Below are 16,588 nucleotides of genomic sequence, written 5' to 3' on the forward strand. Positions count from 1 at the left end.
GGGGGTGATCAGCAGTGAACCCCATCACTAACCATGCAGGAAATTTTCCATTTTAACTCCTGTTTTTGCAACTTTTCCAGGGAAATTATATTTACAGAGTGGGAGTTAAAATCTCCCTTAATCTTCACGGTATCTTTTGGCTCTGCTGCCCCAATCTCTCCTTGTCTCCATCAGGTGTTTCTATAGCAACTCCCCAGGGAATTTTCCTGTTATCTGGGTGAAGTTAACTGGAAACAAGTAAATATACTTGAGATGAAGTGGTGTTGGGGAAGACTGATGAGGCCTTCAGAGCATGATCTGAAAAAAAAAAAAAAGAAGCTGAACTATTTGCAGAACCTTCCTCACTGTAAGAAGCTTGAAGCTCCTGCAGTCCAAGATTTTGCCTAAAGTGCACTTGTCCTCTGTTGTGCCAGCACAGTTCCAGGTACAGGAAAATTTTTCTGCATTAATAATAAAGCATATGGAGCTCAAACTGGCCAAGCCTAGAGGTGCCTTGCTGGGGAATGGGATTTTCACAGGCAGTTTGAGAAGATCAATTGTCCCTGTTCCAACCAAATTATAATAAACCTGGTGTCATGTCTCATTAGCAGGCATTTCTGTGTGGTTTCATACTCTGTGGGTGAGATCCATCTCCCAGCTCATCCAGGGCTGCCAGGGTGAAGCAGCACCTTGACCACCATCCATCAGCAGCACGGGGGCCAGACCCAGCACTGCTGATCAGAGGAGGATGAGGATGGGCCTGGCTAAAGGGATGCTCTCTAGGGAAAGAGATCCTTCCTGCAGCTTTCTGTAGCTGTTGTGGCAGCTTTTCTCTGAATGAATAACCCAGATTACGCCAAGTCAGAAGGTTTGTGTCCCAACCAAAAGCCCACTCCCTTCACCTCCTGTTTCCAGGCTGTGGACCAGACTTTTCCTGGCTGGTGTTGTAGCTGACTTTAATGGGCTTTTCCTTTGCATTTTAGACAACCATAGACCAAGCTGTTGGCAGGCCAGCAGCTATTTGAGAGCTGCCAGACCTTTGCTAGATGGTGAGCATCTCTCTTTGAGCTTGATGAGTGTTTCCTGTGGGCAGCTGTGACCTCCTGCTGCTGTCACCCCAGGGAATGGAAAACCAGCCTCCTGTGCAGCCTGAGCTGCAGATACCAGCCAGCTCCTTCCCCTGCTTTAATTTTTTGGATACCAGCCGTGTGTTGCTTATCACTGGTTCTGATCCCTAAAGCCGAGGTGCTGATTCTTATCTGCAGCTTCAGCCAGGCTTAAATCTTTATCTTCACTCAGTGAGTCTGAGCGCTGAGTGTGCAGAGACGTTATTAGATTATTAAATCAATGACACTCAGGTTATTAGTCACACTCATCCGCATTACCTGACACTGTAATGATGTTCTATTTTTACTTCTAGCCTGCTAATGTCCCAGAGGTACTGAAATTATGACCAGAAAATTAATTTCTATACATTTGAACAAGAAATGGAAGTATCGGAAATAATCCCACATCAACAGCATAAATCCTAATGGAATTGTTCAGAAAAGCAACAGGGAAAGGGAGAGGGTGGAGAATGGTGTCTGACATGAAGCCTTCCCTCTGTGCTGCCATGCCAAAGTGCTATGGGTATGATGGTTGCTAGTGACTGGGCCAGACTATTTTAGCTGGTAATTGACTTGGGGCAATTAGGACTTCTGAGCTGGCATCCGTGATTTTCCTCACTCAGCCAACACTTTCTTGCAGAATCCCTCCACCAGGATGATGCAATAGGCTTGTTTTTCAGGCGTGAAATCAAACCCTGCAAACAGAAAAAGGCCAGCACATGGCAAGATGTTGTTTACATTTTCAAAAAGGACTCCTTAATCTCAGGAAAATTACCATCCCAGTCCCCAGGCTGAGCTAAGAAGTGAGGTCCAATCTGATGACTCTCAAAGACTGAATTCGGTGTTATTTCTGCTTTGCATGAGTAACCATCTGCAAGCTGGGAGGAATCTGTTACGGTGGAAAAACACCACGGGAAACGCTGGAAGTCCAGCCACGCCCTGGTACAGCAGAGCAGAGCTGGCCTCTCCTCACCCCTGTGGCCAGAAAAATGCAGAATTGTGGCTCTGGGGGCTCTGCTCCCCACCTTGACCCCCTGAATGGGAGATGCAGGAGCTGTGGGATGGTGGCAGGGCAGGGTGCTGGATGGGCACAGATGCCCAAGGCAGGGGGTGGCTGGAAGAGGCAAGCTCTGCGGGGGCACCAGCACGCAGGCAGCTCTCAGCCAGCAGGGACAGCTTCTGTGGGGGAAATTTGGGGAGCAGATGGTGAAACACCCCACAGGGAGAGCCGTTCACACCCTTTCCCCATGCCGCCCACAGCCCCAGAAACTTCCAAGTTCCCTGAGCTTATTGATTACCAGGGACAAGTCTCCACATTGCTTCATCTTAACTTGGTTTTAATGCACGTCTTCACGCTGTATTTATTTCATGCTGGCAATTAATTCCAAAGTGCTCGCTGTGCCAGAAATGGAGGGTGACTTTCTGAGATCTTCTGCTGAGGAATTGCCGCTTAAAAATGGGGAAATACCTGTAAGTATGGGTGTGGAGTAAGTACTGGTGGTACCTGCTAAATGCATGTTGCAGGATGCTCTTGAGAGCAATGTTTGTAGTAGAATTATAATGAGCTGAATTGTTTAGGTGTAATTAAAAGATGGGAGTGAGAACTTGCATGGAAATCCTTTTCTCTAAGCTTTGGGAAGCCTGCTAATAAGATATAAACATTTAGCAGCTCAGCTGGAGTATGGTGTGCTCTTTGGTTAAACATTAAAGGGGCATTGTTGAGTGGTTTTAATTAATTAGCTATGTTTTAAATTAAATCAAATCAATTTGGAGGAGTTAGGCTCAAAATTAATATTGTTTTCACCTGGTAGGGAATGTCCTTTAAATGATGAACATCTTAAAGACAATGAAAATTAAAAATGCCTTTAAGAAATCCCATCCACATGATTATCTTTTCTCAGAGAATGGCCAATATTCTGATGATCTGGCATTACTGTCATTGCTAGAACAGTTAAATTAGAGCCTTTTAGGCTCTGTCTGCTGCAACCAACATTTATACATCTTCTAGACATGCAATGCCTGTGTCAAACCTGACATGTATAATCTTGAATATATTGTTTTCCTTTTTTATTAAGACGTATTGTGGTGCAATACCAGATAAGGAAGGTGGGCAAGAAAGTTTAGTATGTTTGTTGAACACAAGTGGGATGTGGGTGTTGTACACTCGGCCTCCAGTGTCTGTGAGATTCCTGCCCAGTTTTAGCTGCTTTGGGTAGTGGGACAAAGATCTCAAGGTTTGTAGAATTCCTATAGGTGTTGTGAAAATTCACAGATAGGACAGAGAAGGTGAAAAGAGGGAGGGAGATCCAAGGGGAGGTGATGGAGGCAATCCATTTCTCTGGTTTGTGGGGGAAAGGGGTTTCTATTCTTATTGCTGCTTAGATGGCTTGGGTTAGATTTAGGTGGGGAAATCAACACAAACTCCCCATGACACAATAGGCTGTAACTGCTGGAAGCTGTTATGTGCTATTATGTGAAGCCTTTACAGTCTATTGAGTAAATAATCTACAGATTAAAGCTTTCTAAGTACACAGTGACTTGATAGGTAACCAAAGAAGCCATTACAATATGTCATGTCAATAAGAGGAGGATTAAGGTCCCTCACACTTGCAGCAGTGACAGAGTCTATCTGCTGCCAAACTCTGTGAAACAAAAGCCATCACCTTTTAAGCACCCTGCAGTGCAGGGGCACTCTGGGGCTGGGGACCAGCAATTTGGACAGGGGCAGCTGCTTCTGCCCTCATTTATTGCTACCCAGGAATGCCTGAGCAAATCAGTGATGGTGTTCTGTCTCCAGCCTCCCAGGCTCACCTGTGCCACGGGTGGCTGGAGCCAGGGCCATCTGCCATGGAGACAGGAGCAAACCAGTGGGCTGGGAGTGGCTCCCAGTTCTCTTTATGGAAATAAAGCAGTTTTCTTTCTGAGATCAGGGAGCAATGTGTGTGCAGAGGGCTGGGCTATGAGGCAGCAGGACAGGAGGATGTAAAGCCCTGTCAGCCCACGGAGGGGGAGGAATCTGGGTGCTGGCTGGGAAGCCAAGGTTTTTTCCTAAGGCCAGAGAGATTTCTGCCTTTTTGGACATCCATCCATCCACCCACTCACCACCCTGACCACCCAAAACTCCTCTTTCCTTCACTGCTCCCAGAACTTCCCCATTCCCAAGGGCACCCCAGTTCCTTGGAGACCCTTCCTGAACCTCCTCCTTTTGCAGGGGGCTCCTGGCTAAGGCACATCCAGCATCCTGCCTCCCCCAGCAGCATTTAATTACTCCAGGTTTCCAGTCGCTCTGGTGAGTTTAATATGAGCTATGTAAATTCCTCCCCAGAATGATAGGAATTTGACAGCCTGATTTGCCTCGCAGGCATCCTCAAACCAGCTCATTTTCTCTTCTCTGGAATTTTTGAGTGGTCGGGTGGCATTTGATTATCATTGGCTGGCATATCTGAGCTCTGGGGTTGAGCATAAAGATATTTTAAATTTAATAGGTTTAAGATGTCATTATTTCCATGCTGATGAATTTATACTTGTAACCAGAGAAACTTAGAGCATTTAATGAACTTATTTAGATATCATGGTGCAAGCTTTAAACCCAATCCCCAGTATAAAATTAAATCATGTTGGATAAAAACTAACACCCAGAAGCAAAAACTGAACTGGGTAAATGGACGAATTTCAAAAGACAGAATAAATACAGATATAAGGCACCTAGGGGACAGATTTACTAAGAGTTTTTGCACTATTTTCAATGGAGCTTGTAATAGCATAAAAGTATTAAATCTGATTTACTAGAAAGGATTTGTATAGTATTTCACTGCCTGTTTCCCAGTGCCATAGCCCCTTCCCATCTCTCCCAGGTTTCTAACAGGAACTCTGGACACAGCCAAACACTCAGGGGAGTAGGAGCCAGCTTTGCTGAGGAGCTTGCAAGCAGCCAGAGAAGAAAATAATGCAGCCACTCAGTGATCCAACAGGATTTAAAATGTGATTTTATTAAAATCAATTCTCATTCCAAACAGGTCAATAGAGAGAAGCCCTGCCAGGATGGTGAACACTCACCTGGGACAGTCCTGCCCACCTGCCCCGTGTCGTGGGGCTTGGCTTTGCCAAGGCAAGTGTGAGATCTCCTTCCCAGCTCCCTCCTGCCAGGGCTTTCATCAGGATCTTTTAAATCCTACAGAATTTCAGAATTTGTGTGAAGGAAATGTCCCATCCTGAAAAGGAGACTTCAGTTTTCACCATGGTTGGTCATGTCACATGGGGTGACCACTCACAGACAGGTTTGGAAGTATAATAAGTATCTTTATTTTTTTTTTTAGGGGGGCAGACACCAATTAGAGAGCCCAGGTGAGGAGGATCAGCTCTTGCTTTATTCCTGAGGACCTTATTTGAGATGTAAGTACTGATGAGCTGCTCTAGTACTGTCTGTTATCAAATTCAGGATCCCTATGGAAAAACCATCCTATCACAGCTACATTTCATTTTAAATGAAGAAGCTAGAGGAGAATGAGGAAACAGATTTAGATGAAATGGGAAGGGATTAAATTAAAAAGTTTAAAATAAATCAAGACAAGTGACCTTTACTATGCTACCTACAAGCAGAGATTGTCTATTTAATGCTTCCAAAAGCAGGCAAATGCTCCAGAAAGCAGCCAGCAGGGCTAAAGCACAGGAGAGAATCACTGAAAGGGCTTAATGGGACTAGATTTTCACAAGATTAATCTTCTATGGACTGATTACATGTAGGAAACAAGGTCTAGGAAAAATGTCCTATATCAATTTTAACAGTGTGTGGAAATTAGAATAGCAATCCTGCAGGTGCCTGTGCTGGACACTGTCAGCATATTCCAAAATGACCTGGAACAAAGAGACAAGTAGTGAGATGGTGAAGTTTGCAGCTGACACACATTTGTCCAGAGCAGCCGGACCTGAAGCAGAGGTTTGCAGAAGGAGCTTACAGAAATAAGTATCAGGGTGATATGAACTGGCAGGTGAAATTCAGTACTGATAAGTGCAAATTAGTGCCCTTGCTAAAGCTGGCCTGCCCACATACCCAGAATGATGGGCTTTGAATTAGCACTTGCCCTTAAGCAGGAAAATGTGCTGGAGCCTTTGCAGCTGCTCCTCTCCAGAGGCTGGCACCATCCTCATGGCCATGGAGAGCATGGAGAAGGCTCCAAGGACGAGGAGCCAAGGCTGGATCCCTGCACCCCCACACCTCTGATCCTGCCTGCAGGTCTGGTGACCCACTGCAGAAAGGCTGCAGGAGTACAAGAGGAGGAAAAGGGAAGGCAAAAACTTTTGGACATAGGAACCAGCCTCTGTGACCCAAAAAGCTCCATGTGGTCTGGGCTCTTGCTTGGAAAGGGCATGACTGAAGGGGACAGGGGAAAGGCCTGGCCATCCTGAGTGATGTGAAGGTGGATAGAGGTGAACATTGCTTGTAGTGCAAGAGGGAGAAAGACAAAGGCCTGTCTGGGGAGGAGAGGGCTTGTTTATTTATTTATTTATTTATTTGGAAGTGCAGCACTCAGCTCAGAGTGTGTCCAGAGGAAGGAATCCAAGATGCTGAAAGGCTTTGAGGAGCATCTGAGGTCACTTGGTTTGCTCAGCTTGGAGAAGAGCAGGCTGGGGGAACCTCACCACAGTCTGCAGCTTCCTCAGTGGAGAGAGAGCTGCAGTTATAGGTCAGGAGGAAATGTGGTGAAGCTGTGTCAGGGGAAGTTCAGGAAAGGAAAGGCTTCTTCACTAGGAGGGCAGCCAGACCCTGGAATGGGCTCCCAGAGCACCAGGCCTGTCAGAGCTCAAGGAGCATTTGGAGGATGCTCTGAGTTGTATGACTCAGGTAGGGTCCCTTCTGGTATTAATCTGTGGAATTAATCTATGGAATTATTCTACAATCAGCAGCCAGTGAAGCACATCAAGAGTTTTCCATCAGAACAGTTTCCCGAGCTACTTTCTGTTGGAAAACGCTGATTCCATGGTATCAAGATGCTCTGTGGGAACACATCAGTGCCATCAAAGCCAACAGCAGAAGCCAGACATCTGCCTGGCCTCCTTGCCTGCTGCCCAGCTGGCTGCCTCTCTGGGACAGCTGGGCCCCTGCACTGCAGCCAGCAGCCCATTTGATTTTTCTTTACTCCATCGTTGTTCTATTTATATTGCATTTCCCCCTACATTTCCATCTTTATATTTTATATCCAGTGTAGTTACAGCATTGAAAAATCCCCTGTTGCCCATCAGAACATCAGGTGTCAAATCAAAGTGCAAGTCACTCAATGAGAATAATTCATATTATCATTTAAATGAGTTTAAAACACTAATTTTGTGGGATAAAAATATACAAAAATAAGGAACACATACAGTAAAGAGTTGGGATTGAGTTTATTTGTATATCATACCATATCATATATTAACATGAAATAATAATATCTGATCTACAAAGGTTGAGCCCATGAAACCAAAATGATATTTTATATTTAAATATATTTCTAACTCACTGGGCTAAATGGAAATGGCATTTTTGCAGTATGCAATTTCAGAATTTCCCTCCCTGTGCAATTTCAACATTTTGCAGTGTTTGGTTGCTTCATTTCACAGATGTTTCCATAAAGAAGAGGAAAGACAGAATGGATGCTCTCCCTGTTTCAATCAAAATATCTGTTCTCAGCCTGAATCAAGGGTAATGTATTGCACAAAATGATGGGCCAGATTTTAGAGAGGTGGAAAATCCCATATCTGGGGTAAAATGAGCAAGGAAAGCCCTTTTCCTAGTCAGCATGTCACTAGTGCAGGAGTAGGAAAAACTGTGTAGACTACCCATCTGTGTAACCCAAGGTGGGAAGAAATCAGCAGAAATAGGTCACTTTGTGACCTGGAATAATTTCCAAAATTTTTGTTTCATCTGTAACAGCTAGCACACACAGCAGAAACCTTCCCTGGGTGAATTTTGCCCACACCATGGATTGTCTCTGGCTGCTGGTGGTACAAGCTCCACTGTGAGATAACAGCTTTTGCTCGTAACTAGATAAGCCACTCCTTTTTGAAGGGCTCTGCATGCTCATTTTGATTGGAAAGGCCCAAGTTTTGCCCATGCACTCATATGAATGATTTGAAAGGTTGATTTAGAGGTTGTTTTTCTGGACAGCTGGTGATGCTGGAGCAAACTAGTGCAACTCCTGTGTGCAGGGAGCTGCAGGAGGGCCTCTGTCTGCTGTCCTCCATAAGCTCATGAGACCCCTCTGCCCTCAGGTGTTGGTGCTGATGGAGATGTGTTTCAGGTCATATAAGATAAATATATGACCTGAAATACATGACCACCACCCCAGTGTCCTCAGAGCTGATGGTCACCACCAATATTTTTCTCTTTCTGGGGCAATTATTTTCAATAAACTTGAACAATAGACTGAGATAACTTCAGCACAGGGAGCTGGTGCTCCGTGGGCCACCACTAGCAATTAAAATTAGATGAGCAATTAGCCTGTGAACTTGGCACTTGGATGACTGCTGCCTCAACAGCTGCAGGTACAGCCCAGTGTTCATGGGGTCAGGGCAGTGCTGCTGGGATGGGATGCAGTGGGATGCCCAGAGGAGGTGCCAGCATCAGTGAGGGGATGCTGGGATATATGCTGTTATTTATTATGCCTTCAGTTGATTTTTCTTCTCCCCTTCTTCATCAGGGCACTGGAAGGAACAGGAACATGATATCTAATTTCCTAATTTTCCTGTCAGCTTTCTGGTTTTCAAAATGATTGCAGCAGAAATCCATAAAATGAGGATGAGGGAAGCAACCTTAATACCATTGTAAATCTCCAAAATGGATGCAGAAACACAGTACTCAAATAGGAGTAAATAAAAGCAAGGAGAGATTCATTCCAGTTTTCTCCTCTGTAAACCTACTGGCAGCTTGGAATTATTCAGAAAACAACATTTAACTGAGGAAAAAAGGAACCCTGTAAAATAGTAAAGATTGTACCGTAAAGCTAAGCACCCTCCATAAATCATGGCTGGGAACATTGCTAAGTTATAGGAACCTGCAGATGGCTGTCATTAAAGGGAAAGAGCCTCTCCCAGCTTGGCGGGCCCTGCTGCGTCCTGGTGCACAGCTACAAATCGAGCTGCCTTCATGGGGGAGTTGCAAAAGTGGTTTTAAAATAGGAATTTCAAGCAGAAGCTGTATGAGCTGTTCAGCAGGGCTCAGGCTTATTGCAAATCCACAGTGGTAATTTCAGGCCTGATTTACGGGGGATTCTAATAAACCTCCCCTATTTAAAATGATACAATGATAGTTTATCACTAGTGCCTGTCTGAGGCAAGAGGAGAGGGTGGGGGCACAGTGCCTCCGGTTCCAAGCCTGGCATTTTCCCCACCATAAACCAGTACAACCCCTGCCTGTCCAAAGACAGGGACCAGGGCAAGCTGCTGGGGGTCCTGTCTCCCAGCTGGTGTTTGGGAGTGAGTCAGGACAGACCAGTGGGCTCCTTCCCTGCTCTGAGCACATTCCCGTGTGCTCACCTGGGACTGCGCCGTTTTCCCTTTGGGATGAACTCGTCTGGGGCTTCAACTCAAGAAACAGCAGGAGAGATGCTCAAAACAAGCCTGCAAGGCTGAAAATAGCACACACACCGGCTGCTGCTGCTGCTTTCAAGATAAAGATGTCACCAGGTGAGCTCTTTTAGGATTATATATTAAGGCACACCATGACGTAGCGTGAAGACACTCCACAGCCCCGAGGTGAGCATGGCAGGTGTGCAGGGATGTCTGTGCCAGAGCTGAGCCACGGGGTGCTGGGGGGTGCTGGGGGATGCTGGGGGTACAGGGGGAGCTGGGGCTGTGCTGGCTCCCCAGGAAAGGCTTTGCTATGCTTCCCAGAGGAAAGATCACACTATCTGCTCTCTTGGAGACTTAATCCTAAACACTACCCTGAGGCACAAGCACTCCCTGCCGTGGTCCTGCATGGGGGGATTCAGCTGTAGGTCTGGCAATTAAAACATCCAGCATGTAACCAGACCTCCAGGAACCTGCCCTTCTTTGGAGGTTGGAAATGTTTTGCCCAGTCAGCCACACTTAGCAGGGTCCATGGTGTTTCAAGGTCACCAGCTCTAACAAGGACAGCAGCCTTTCCTGATACAAAATGGCACAACAGCTGATTTTAAATATCCCCCACCTCAAACTTTCCCATTTCTGTTGTACCATTCTGATTTTCTCAGCATTTCTGCAGGACCATACCTGCAGGTGCTGCCTCAGGCTTGTTGGGCTTGTTGCCCACCAGGCCAAGGGCTTTCCCAGGTGCTAGCAAGATTCCCTGCAAAAGCTGTAGCCAATGATTTTCAAAAATGAGGCCAGGAGGAACTGGATCCCACAGCATTATTTTTCTTTTCTGTCTCTGGGTGAATTGAAGAACTGCTCACTGCATCTTTAACAACTGTGTTTAGCTCCTTGTCACGACCTCCTTTGTACATCAGTAGAAAAGGCATCACCAGCAGATGCAATTTCTTTCAGTGCTGGAATTGTATTTATTTTACTGGAATTGCACTCCATTTGTCTGGTGGCAAAGGGACTGAGCAATTTATACTGGCAGCACTGAATGTACTGAGATTGGCAGTGCTCGGGCACTCATGGCTTGTTACCCAAGGAAAGTTCAGAGCATACTAATTCATCCCACCACACAGCAGCAGCACAGGAACTGTGCAGATGGTATCAATCAGTCTTACATTAGTAACTCTGTAAACATTTTTTAAGATGGTAAAAGATCCAATATATCTGCTTTATTCTGTTTCATTGTGAGGTCCAGTTCTTCCTTTCCATCATACAAACAACTTCCAGGTAATGGAAGGGATATTGCATTCGCTGTTCACAAATCACAGTTTGACCTATTATTTGTAATTTTCAGTGCCTGCCTTCTTATGCAGTGCTCATAAAATGAGATTAGAGTGATTTACAATAGTGAGAAATGGAACAAGACTAAGAGGAGATGTGACTCATTAGACATAATCCTGAGGCTGTTGGAAGGAGCCTGCTTCACTCAGGAAGATGTGCTGAGATTTTCCAAACCAGTCTAGGGGACTCAGATGTACCTTTGAGGGCTTTCAGCACTGAAAACATGACCCAACAGAACCTGCCAGCCCTGATTTTATCTTTTATAGAATCAACCAAGAAATTCAGATTGAAAGCTCCCAAAAGTCCCCTCCAACACCCTGGTGTTCTCCATGATATTTTTGTAAAATAGTGTCCTTTGAATACTGAGTCACCAAGCTTTTCAAAATGAAAAAGAGATTTTTATGTGCATTCAAAATGGGGAAACTATACTTTGGGTGTAATTTACAGTGCTTCGAAATTATCCATGTTAGTTATGGCTTGAGTGCTTAGCTGCTGTATCTGGACTTAAGAGTGCTTACTTTCCTAATCCAAACCAAAAATAATCTCTTCTGTTACCAGGTATGAATTGGGCTTCACCAAGAAAATTAGCAAGAAATAGGGAGAACATCCAAGGGTTCACTTTAATGAGTAAGGAAATGAACTCCAGCAGAAGCCAGTCCATGTCTTGGAGTCATGGATGGTGTTGGGAACAGGTGGCTGGGCTCCTGTTGGGCCATTTGGAGAGTGCCCCCCTGGTTTAGTATCTCCTGCTGCTCGGTTTTCTCTTCTTGAGCACCCACATATTTCTGCCAAATTGTTTAGTGCATCTCCCTTAAAAAAAAATTTAAAAATTACTTGTCAAGAAGCAGTGCATGCTTCTGCTTTCTTGGAGCAGACAGAATCTGTAACAAATGACTCACATGCAATAATTACAGTCTATTTCTCCCTATCTTGCATTGATTATTCAGATGTGGAGAGAATAGCTCTCTCTTGAATTAAAAAAAGCTCTGAAGACCCAAACACTGGATCGCTGATTTCATATTTTTTCTGGTTTTCTCCCATTTCTTTGTTTTTAAAGTAATGTTTACAGACATGGAATACTGAAGACATGAAACATTTATAAACAAAACCTCCTGTCAGAGTACTTGTAGTTTATGTTTGCTTAAAGGACAATTTTGTGTCACCTCTTTGTATTTTAATAGTCAAAATAAATTTTGCATAATAATTCAACTCCTCTCTGCTGCCTGTAATGACTATCTGCATTTTTCTGATGGATGTTTGTATTTGTTTCCTATGATTTACATGACCTGACATCTCATATAATGAGCTTCCCAGCGCAAATGCCATTTGTGATACTCCGTGCAGCACTAATCTATCATTTGATGACCTTACAAGTGCTGGGGTCATGGATTCAATCAGTAAAATGTTTCAGGTTGTAATTAATTAATTTCCCCCTCCCCACTCTACAACTGTTCACTTAAGATTTGATGAAAGCGATGTTTTTCTGTAACACTTCTCCAATACATATGGTTTGTTTGTGCAATCAATCACGCTAAGTTGGGGAGTTCTTAGCATTCATGGCTTTGTCTTGCTCAAAACTTCCAAATGTTTATTTTCCAGCATAATTTAATAGTTTAATTAACCAAAAAACCAGCTACTGTACTTTTTAAAGCACGCTCAGGTTGTGATTTAATGGCGTGGTTTTGTCTTTTCTAAAGCTGGGCTGGATTGCTGCGCACAGGCTGTGGAGCTGGTCGGACTGTGAGTGACACTGCTGAGCTGGCTGTGTCCCATGTCAGCCTTCCAGGACACTGAGCTGCGCTGTGGCAAACCCTGATGGAGCTGCTGGCTCTCTGCTTTAGGCTTGTCATTAAGCAAAAAGGGAATTTTGTGGTCTTGGTGCTCAGCATCCTTTGCCTGCGCTCGTGTTGCTTAGGAGCTCACGTGGACATCAGGAGGGAGGGCTGTGGTGATGGGATTTTTCAGGCCACCCTCTGGAGGTGTATGGCTCTTTTCTAGGAGTCTGTGTGAAACAGCTAGCAAAAGGTAAGCTTAAATTCCCTATCCTGGAATTAGCATCTTAGAATCACAGAATCATTAATGTTGGAAAAAACCCGTAACGTCATTGAGCCCAATATTTAACCTAACGCTGTCAGGCCCACCACTAAACCAAGTCCCTAAGCAGTACATCTGCAGGATTTTTGACACTTCCAGGGACAGTGGGCAGCCTCCTCCAATGCCTGACTGCTCTTTCAGTGAAGAACTTTTCCTAACATCCAATCTATACCTCCCTTGGTGTAACCTGAGGCCATTTCCTCTTGTGCTATCCCTTGTTACCTGGAAGAACAGACTGGCTCCGACCCATCTGCAACCTCCTTGCATGCCATGCTTTGTAGAGTTTTTCTAATAACAGGAGCAGGTGTATTTTTGTGCATATGTAGTCATCTTTTCACCTAATAATGAGAATTTCTAATGTATGTGCCCTGGAACAAAGTCCTCCAGGACCCTGTTGGGAGAATGAGATTCAATCTTTGCCATCAGCACTCGGGGCTAAGGCTCTGAGGCAGCTTGGAAGGAGCAGAAAGCCCTTGGTGACTTTGAAATTCAATCCCTGAGATGTTCTTATTATGTTAACAAGTTTTCTTTTATCCTGTCAAGGTCTTAGGGAACATTTCTATTGACCATTAAGGCAAAGCTAGACAAAATATGCTGAAACTGAGAACTGGATGCTTACAGACAGAAATCCTGTAACATTATGATTCAATTTCTTTTCAGATAAATATGATTGTTTCTGCAATCCTGCTGCTTGGCTTACTGAAGCCCAGGAAAGGACTTGGAGGGAGAGAAGACACAGGTGTGAAGGAAAACATGAAAATTGGAACAATATTACAAATCCACGTGACAAATTTGGTTTGGAAGAGGCACAGGTATTTCTTTAAGGAACAGCAGCCCTTTAGTGCAAAGCAGTAGAGTTTGGAAATAATGCTTGTGGCATCTCCCTGAGTTTGGGGGTTCTGTAAAGAGCTACCCACACATGTTGGATGAGATTAGGCTCTAACCCAGTTCCTGCTGCTGCCTGTTTCTGGACCAGGGTGGAGGTGGCCCCCCAGAAGCCTGGCCTGTGTTGGAGGAGGCTTTGGGAAGAAGGGATCATGGGGGCAGCCTGGGAGGTGATTCCCTGACACAGCTTTCACAACTTGCTAGAGTGATCTTTCTCACAAATGGTGTTTTCTTTCCCTTGCTTTGAGCACAGTGTGGGTAGTAAATCACAGTGCTGCCTGGTTGGAATAATGGGCTGAAGTGGTGTGGCAATGTGTTTTGCTCACAGTCTGTCACCATTCCTTTGATGGAAAGCAGCCAGGGAATGCAATGCTCCAATGTGCTCTGGGCTGGCAGGTTGGACCCATGCAGCTCCCCAGTGTGCCTCAGGTCTATAAACATGCATACATTTGCAGAATTAAGGCTTAATGTGATGTTTTACTGGGCTATATCCAGCATGAGACATGGTCAGTGTTGAGAATAACACAGGCATGCAGGTCTGCTGTAGAGGCTATAGCATTGCTACAGTGCAAGAATTGCTGCTGCAGAGACTCACTGCAGTGGTGTCTGGGCTGTGTTAACTATGGAATGTTAGAGGGCAGGGAGGACCAGTCCCAGCAAAGAACTAATTGCCTGGAGCAAAATTTCTTTACAGTGAGAGAGTGTAGAAGTAGTATCTGAAACTACAAGAAAGTTACTGTGCTTTTTGCTATATCAGCAGACTTTAATGAAATTTTAAGGGGGAAAAAATTGCTTCTTGGCTTAAAGCATGAGCTGTGTTACTAATCTCTGCAAAGGAGTTTTATAATTGAAATGCTGATGGAACAGCAGCTCTAGTGACTCAAACAATGACCTAACAGTGTCTAACATAAGCGTATATGAAACTGCATAATGCTGTCAGGATCATAAGAGTTCTTGATAATGAAGGCAGATTGGAAACTGGGGGTTATACTCTTACCTAAATTCAGTTTCTTTTAAATTGTTTTTCACTGTCATTAGGGCATCTGGTTTCTGTGTGACACCGTAAGGACTCGGGCTGTCTCACAAGGACACCTGCTGCAGGCTTGTCTTTGGGAGGCACCTGGCTTGGCTTGGCTGCTGATTGGGAGGAGCATTGTCCTGTGCTGTCATTTTCATGAAAAAATGACTTTTGAAAAGAAGAATTATTTTAGTACTTATATGGACAGTGTCTGTGGTCTCAGGTGAGTAGCTGGCCTTTAGGAAAGACAAGGGTGCTCTTCATACTGCTCTGCTCAGCCTCTCAGCCAAACTGTGTTTGAAAAGACAGTTTCTCAGTCAAGTTAGCTTGAGGGCCTCTGAGCCAAGCCAGGAGCTCAGCTTTTCCCAACTTATCCCTGTCTGCATATTTTATTTTGGGGTTTTGTTCTAGTTTGCTGGTTTTGCTCAGGTTTGCACAGCCCTGAGGAAACCAGGACCTTGCAGGGCTGGCACCCTTGGGGAGACCTGCTCAGATCTGTACTCTGAAATGCAGACATCTAATGCTAATTTTTATTCTGATTTCTCTACATTTTTCTCTTCCTGATGTTAAAAAAAAAGGCAACTGTGAAGAAAGAGACATAAATTACCTGTCTCAGCCTGTGCCTTTCCATGTGTGTTTCTGATGAATACACACCAACATGCCTTCATTATCTCCCTGTTTTGTACCTACCTGTCAGATATGTAAAGTAACTCCAGTATCAGAAAATCTCATCTTCTTTTTCCCTTTGTTTGAAAGTAGGTGAATGTATAAGCGAGGTATATGTATAAAAGCACTGTAAGAAATAGCTTTGGGTTTTTAAATGACAATTTCCTCTTCCAAAATGGAAATGCCGGTGTTAAAGCAGACAACAAATGCATTGTGCACTCTTGCTGCCTCATGTTTTTATCCAGGCACTGTGGAAACTTTAGAAGGTAAAGAGGAGATGGGGCAGAAACCCATCTTGGAAGGGAAAGCTGGAGGCCTCAGGGAGCACCTGGCTGGTGGGAAAGGCAGGAGAGGGCACTGCACAGGCAGGCAGGGGCTGCCATGCTCCTGCAAGCTTTGAAATAATGCCAATCACTGCTGGCATTGCCAGGTTTCCACCTTGGCTGTGTAGACCTATCACTTCTCCTTAAACAAAGCTCATGTTTCATTTTCCAAGCAGATGCATCTGCATGTAAAGGACAGTGCAGGGCAACCAGACCTTCTGTGGTGTCACAGAGCAGCCTTGCTCTCACTGCCATGGTGTTTCCCCATGGAGTAGTGCTCTGATTTGGATTCCTTATGGATGTTCAAAACACTCATCCTTAGAGATATTGAGGAGCCATCAATGTCACAGAGACCCACATTTTGCTGCTATCTCCTGATCCTGAGAGCTTATGAAAAATGATGTCCTGGTTGTATCAACTGGTTTAATATTTTCACTTTATATTTATAGTACACACAGTTCGTTCTGTGCCTTTTAAATGTTACATTAAAATACAGATTGCCACTAGCTTTAAGGAGTTGAAGCACAAAAGCACCTTTCCTGCTCTTGTCTCCTATTGTGAGGAATTCTCAAAGCTCTCAGGGAGGCTCTTGAATTATGGCTCTTCCTCTTCCTCATGATGCATGGAGAAATTAAATGTAT

At 44.6% G+C, this 16,588-nt stretch overlaps 1 long non-coding RNA gene across 2 annotated transcripts in view; it reads left to right on the forward strand.

Annotated features, from left to right (window-relative positions):
* LOC135304355 (uncharacterized) overlaps positions 1 to 16,588 on the forward strand; it is a 71,487-nt gene that overhangs the window by 27,600 nt on the left and 27,299 nt on the right. Inside the window, exons 14-22 of one of the 2 annotated variants that reach the window (XR_010365761.1) lie at positions 175 to 424; positions 588 to 847; positions 963 to 1,028; positions 2,476 to 2,555; positions 5,402 to 5,477; positions 7,683 to 7,764; positions 8,762 to 9,746; positions 11,520 to 13,867; positions 14,979 to 15,181. This is a non-coding gene — a long non-coding RNA (uncharacterized LOC135304355). Of the gene's footprint in view, positions 1 to 174; positions 425 to 587; positions 848 to 962; positions 1,029 to 2,475; positions 2,556 to 4,296; positions 4,375 to 5,101; positions 5,173 to 5,401; positions 5,478 to 7,682; positions 7,765 to 8,761; positions 9,747 to 11,519; positions 13,868 to 14,978; positions 15,182 to 16,588 lie in introns of those variants that run through there. The other variant, XR_010365762.1, reaches the window with a different exon arrangement.

The sequence above is a fragment of the Passer domesticus genome, chromosome 7 (genome assembly GCF_036417665.1).
Source record: "Passer domesticus isolate bPasDom1 chromosome 7, bPasDom1.hap1, whole genome shotgun sequence".
Lineage (NCBI taxonomy): Eukaryota > Metazoa > Chordata > Aves > Passeriformes > Passeridae > Passer > Passer domesticus.